Consider the following 6177-nt stretch of genomic DNA (forward strand, 5'->3'; position numbering starts at 1 on the left):
AATGGTATCTCATGGTGGTTCTAATTTACATTCTTCTGATGATTAGCGATATTGATTTTTAAAATTGTTTAATGGCCATTTGTATGTCTTCTTTTGAAAAATGTCCATTTATGTCCCATTCCTAGGCTTTTTTTCCTTTTTTCTTTTCACATAGAGAGGGGAGCAAAGTTCCATTTTTTTCTTTTCCTCTCATTTAGTTGTTTGAGCTCCTTGTGGGTTGTAGATATAGAATCTTTGTTGGATGCATAATTTGCAAATATTTTCTCCCATTCTTTGGATAGTCTATTTACTCTATTGGTTATTTCTTTTTCTGTGTGGGAGTTTTTTAGTTTAATTACATCAAATTTATCTGTTTTTGTTTTTGTTGTATTTGCTTTTAAGTTCTTAGTCATAAATTCTTTTCCTAGGCCTTCATCCAGAAGTTTTCTTCTAGAATTTTTATAGTTTTAGGTAATAAATTTAAGGCTATAACCCATCTTGAGTTGTTTTTTTTTTTTTTTTTCCCAAGAGAATTAAATCGTTTATTGATTACACATGATAATGGATGATACACAAGCTTCATTCCCATGTATAATTTTATCTGGTACCATTATTCAATTTAGATATATTGCATAGGATGTGCCAACAATCATCTTTATAACCAGTAATTCCATGATTTTGCTTGGGTAATCCCTTTTAATCGTGAACTTCAGGTCACAACAGTAACTATTAGTTCAACTACACCAAGGTTTCTGAAGACAATGGCTTCTTCACCCAAGCAGGTTGTATATAAATTCCAAATAGAACCTGGCATCACCCTGAAGGAATTCTAACTTCACACTGTTGGGAAAGTTTACCAAGAAGGCTTCAGAGTAGACTAACTTTACACAGCACATTAAAAAAAAAGACATTTATTCAGCATCACGATCAGACTATTACATTTAGCAATCAACAGCATGGGTGCAAAAAAAAAAAGAAAAAGAAAAAGAAAAAATCTACATTAAAACCCTTTGTTGGAATGCTTTACACTTCCCACAGAACAGAAACTAAAATAACCTGTTATACAATTAGTCACAAATACAGTCCTTGAGTTTTTTGCCCATACACATGAGTATTTGTCTAAATCATGTCTTCTTTGTAGCAGCTAGGCCCTGCCACCACTGTGCTTGGCTGAGTTCACAAATCTGTTGTAACCTGTAGCTTCCCTGTCACTTCTCTGGCTCTGCTCTCCTGCTAAGCTTTGTTTCCTAATTAAAATCTTCTGCCACTGCCATAGCTACTGCTGCTACTGGAACTGCCATAGCCACCTTGGTTTCGTGGTTTGGCAAAGTATTGGCCGCCACCACCATAGGGGCCAGAGCTTCTGCCTCCAAAGTTTCCTCCCTTCATGGGTCCAAAATTTGAAGACTGATTGTTGTAACTGCCAAAATCATTGTAGCTTCCACCACCTCCAAAATTGCCTCCATCATTACCAAATCCATTATAGCCATCCCCACTGCCACCATATCCACCACCACCACGGCTGCCACCAAAGCCACCACGACCACTGAAGTTTCCTCCATGACCAAAGCTGTCGTTCCCACCGAAACCACCTCCACGACCACCACCAAAGTTTCCGGAACCACTTCGACCTCTTTGGCTGGATGAAGCACTAGCCATCTCTTGCTTTGACAGGGCTTTCCTAACTTCACAGTTGTGGCCATTCACAGTATGGTATTTCTGAATGACAATCTTATCCACAGAGTCATGGTTGTCAAAGGTTACAAAGGCAAAGCCCCTTTTCTTGCCACTGCCTCTGTCAGTCATGATTTCAATCACTTCAATTTTTCCATACTGTTCAAAATAATCTCTTAGGTGATGTTCTTCAGTGTCTTCTTTAATGCCACCAACGAATATTTTTTTCACAGTTAGGTGGGCACCTGGTCTTTGAGAATCTTCTCTTGAGACAGCTCTCTTTGGTTCCACAACTCTTCCATCCACTTTGTGTGGCCTTGCATTCATGGCTGCATCCACCTCCTCCACAGTTGCATACGTGACGAACCCAAAGCCCCTGGATCGCTTGGTGTTTGGATCTCTCATTACCACACAGTCTGTGAGCATTCCTCATTGCTCAAAATGGCTCCTCAGGCTCTCATCGGTTGTTTCAAAGCTCAACCCTCCAATGAAGAGCTTCCTCAGCTGTTCTGGCTCTTTAGGAGACTCTGACTTAGACATGATCGCAGGGAGAAGAGAGACTTTAACGATCTTGAGTTGGTTTTTGTATGTGGTGTGAGATAAAGGTTCAGATTTATTCTTCTACATATGGCAATCCAATTTTCCCAGGACCATTTATTAAAAAGGATGTTCTTTCCTTAGTGTACAGTTTTGACAACTTTGTTGAGAATCAGTTGCTTGTAGGTAGGTATGTGGCTTTATTTCTGGTTTCTCTATTCTGTTCCATTGATATATGTGTCTATTTTAATACCAGTGTGGGGCTGGGCACGGTCGCTCATGTCTGTAATCCCAGCACTTTGGGAGGCCGAGGCAGGTGGATCACGAGGTCAAGAGATCGAGACCATCCTGGTCAACATAATGAAACCCCGTCTCTACTAAAAATACAAAAAATTAGCTGGGCATGGTGGCGCGTGCCTGTAATCCCAGCTACTCGGGAGGCTAAGGCAGGGGAATTGCCTGAACCCAGGAGGCGGAGGTTGCAGTGAGCCGAGATCGAGCCATTGCACTCCAGCCTGGGTAACAAGAGCCAAACTCCGTCTCAAAAAAAAAAAAAAAAAAAAAAAAAATACCAGTGCCATGTTGTTTTACTTACTACCTTGTTGTATAATTTGAAGTCAGGTAATGTGATGTCTCCAGCTTTGCTTCTTTTGCTCTGGATTTCTTTGGCTATTTAGACTCTTTTGGTTACATATGAATTATGAATTTTAGAATTTTTTTTCTAATTCTGAAAAAAAAGACATTGGTAATTTCATAGGAATTGTATTTAGTCTATAGATTGCTTTGGACATTAAAATCATTTTAATAATATTGATTCTTTCAATCCATGAACATGTAATATTTTTCCATTTGTTTGTGTCATTTACAATTTCTTTCACCACTGTTTTGTAGTTCTTCTTGTAAAGATCTTTCACTTTCTTGGTTAAATATATTTCTAGCTAGTTAATTTTTTTGTAGATATTGTAAATGGGATTGAGTTCTTGATTTAGCTCTCAGCTTGATTATTATTGGTATATAGAAATGCTACTGGTTTTTATACATTGGTTTTGTATCCTGAAAAGCTTTTTTCCTTTTTCTTCTTTTTCCTTAAGAATACCTATGACTCATAGGTTTGGATGCTTTGCATAACCTCGTATTTCTTGAAGGCTTTGTTTATTGTTTAAAATTTTTTTTCCTTTATTTTTGTTTTTAAAAAATAGCTATCTCTTTAGTAAATTTTTATTCATATCCTGAATTGTTTTTCTGGTTTCTTTGTGTTGGTTGTCAGCTTTCTCTTGGATCTCATTGAGCATCCTTATAATTCATATTTTGAATTCTCTATTTGGCATTTCAGAATTTTCATTTGATTAGGATCCATTGATACAGAGCCTGTGTGATCTGTTGGGGGTAACACCCTGTGTTTTCATACTGCTAGAATTCTTACACTGATTTCTTCTCATTTGTGGAAGCTTTAGTTTCTTACTTTTGAATTTACTTTCATTTGGATAGGACTTTTCCCCACCTTCAAGGGTGTGTCTGTAATGTATGTTGAGTAGGGTCATTTGGCTTTGCTTCTGGGTGCTTTCATGGGGCCAAGGATTTGTTTGAATTCCTTGGTTATAGATAGCCTTAGTGTGGTGGTTTTCCCAGATTCTGGATGTAGTAGTGGTGTACTAGGCAGGTGAGCAGGCTCACTGCCTCCTGCAGAGACAGGAAGGTAGAGGTCTCTGTAGGCTTAGCTTCCCAGTGCCATGCACTTCTGTCAGCAGTGATTGTATTGGGTTGTGCAGTTCAACCTCTAGACCAGTAAGTGGTGCTTGGGGGTAAAAGCTGCTGAGCACTTGTAATTGCGCCAGCAGATGTAATGGGCTGTACAGGTTGACATCTGGGGTTGTAGGTGGCACTTACAGGAGAGAAGCAGCTATGGCAGTGGCAATGGAATTTATGCTTGGCCTTTGTTCAAACCAGGAGAAATATTCGAATGTCTCAGGCATTGAGTGGGCTGTGGAACTATGTTCCCTGTCCTATATTCTACCACTAGGCAGGTGGCAGGAGGGAAGCCAGATGGGGCTAGGTTGGGCAAGTCCATGTCCAGGCTCTCTGTGACAGGCACAAGTGCTGTCTCCAACAGGAGTTAGGGGGCAGCTCTCTTGCCACTGGACAATTTTCTAGGGTGGTGGAGGCACCTCTACCAGGTAAAAGCATCTGCTGAAGGAGAGGGGATTTGGGAGAAAGAGGGATGGACGGCTGGGGTTCCACAGTTCACTAGTGGGTAGTAGAACCCATCCAGCTCTCACAGCCTAATCCAGCAGGTCTCTCACTTGCATTTGGCCTCTGAGAGCAGGCCACGACAGCCAGCCCTGTCCCAAACAGTCTGCCATTCAGATTGCACAACTCCCCCAGGCCCTGAGGTTTTCTGCCTGAGACAGAAGATGCACCCCATGGCACACCCTTCATGGCCTGTTCTCACAAAAGATGAGGTGCCCAGCTCCTGCACCACAGCGTGAACGCAGGCAAAGCTCTCCTTTTAATTCTGATGGTGGGACTTCCTCCCCCACTCAAGATTAGATTGACAATCTCATCCTTGGGCCCCTGGACAGCTTGACTCCTGGAGTGGGGGCATGTAATCAGGCCAGCAAACTTGTCCTCAGACCCCCTGGATTCAGGTGCTGGCTGAGATAGGGAGGGACCAGCTTGTCCCATGTTGCCAGCAGAATACTCAGTCCTGGCAATGGTGGTTGCTGCAGTCTTGCCACCAGGAAATGCAGGCCCCTTTCTACAGGAACAGCCAGGCAAGCAACTTCGTGGAAGGCAGGCAGGTGTTGGTTGTGTGGTTTCATAACCAATGGCAGGAATATTTACCCTTGGCACAGATGAGAGTGCCCAGCATCTCTCACCCCCTGGCCCAGAAGCCAGCAGGGGCAGTAGCAGCCCTTGCACAGCATACTGAGCCTTGGGGAATGGGCTCCTAGAATGGCATTGTGCTGCAGCTACCTAGTACTCAGAAGCCTGTGGACTCCACGTGAGTTTGAGCAATGCCTCTGCACAATCTCCAGGCAGCTTCCTATACCAGTCTGGAGGCAGCAGGGTCAATGGGATCTCCTGCAGCTAGGACTGTAAAGGTCCATGGAAAGAATGTGGAGCCCACAGGTCTCTCACCTACCCCTCCCCTGGGTCTGAGAGCTGCTGCCTTTTAAAATTCAGTTAGCCAATCTTTCCTCAATATATAAAATCAATGCTATTCTCTTGCATATTCAGAAAGGCTTTCTTTTGCATACATTCCTTCCATATTAGGTAGGCACTGAAAATTAGGACAAAACTCTCATTTCATATGTCTTTTGAGGAATATAGAGGCTATAATTGGATGAATGCAACCCAATATATACAGTGACTTTTATTATTTCTCACATGGGATTGAAAGGGAAGAAGACAAAGGCAACTATGCATCCACTAGACATCAGGAAATAGAAAACCAGGAAAATTGCCTCAATGCCCAAAACTGAAATTTGGTATTATGGTGTGACTGACTCTATGACTGGCAGCGATTAATTTTAGAAAGAGATAGAAACAGGTAAATGGCCTTCATTAGACAAAGTATTCTGTTTGTTATAATAGAACTTTCATCTGTAGTTATTCCTTCACTGTCTTCTCCCTCAGAAATGGTATCTTTGTAAGTAAGAATGGTAGCTTGTATGTTCTTCCATTTGAAGACTTAACAATGCTTTTGTGAAGTTCAAGAATCATTCCTGTCGGATTTGGGGCTAAATAAGAGTTAGACTCTGAGATTCTCCTGTATGTTACATTTTTAAATGCAGAGATATAAGGTGAAGAACTAGTAGCATAGTATTGTTCTTTTCTCTTCCTTTAAAATCAAATGCAGGGAATTATTTTATTCCTATGATATTCATATTTTCCAAATTCTTCAAGGAATTATAGCCTTGCAGTAGTGTTTCTGCCTTTGAAAAAGCATATACCTCTTCCAGGCTTTAGCGGTCTTCACCAGTCAGC

The 6177-nt window shown here is 41.5% G+C and overlaps 1 pseudogene; it reads right to left on the reverse strand.

Moving 5' to 3' along the window:
- Positions 1 to 548: 548 nt before the first annotated feature.
- On the reverse strand, positions 549 to 2193 carry LOC110567677 (heterogeneous nuclear ribonucleoprotein A1-like; annotated as a pseudogene).
- Between the last annotated feature and the right edge of the window lie 3984 nt (positions 2194 to 6177).

Source organism: Aotus nancymaae, unplaced genomic scaffold, assembly GCF_030222135.1.
Source record: "Aotus nancymaae isolate 86718 unplaced genomic scaffold, 86718_ANA_hifiasm-v0.15.2.pri h1tg000007l, whole genome shotgun sequence".
Taxonomy (NCBI): Eukaryota; Metazoa; Chordata; class Mammalia; order Primates; family Aotidae; genus Aotus; species Aotus nancymaae.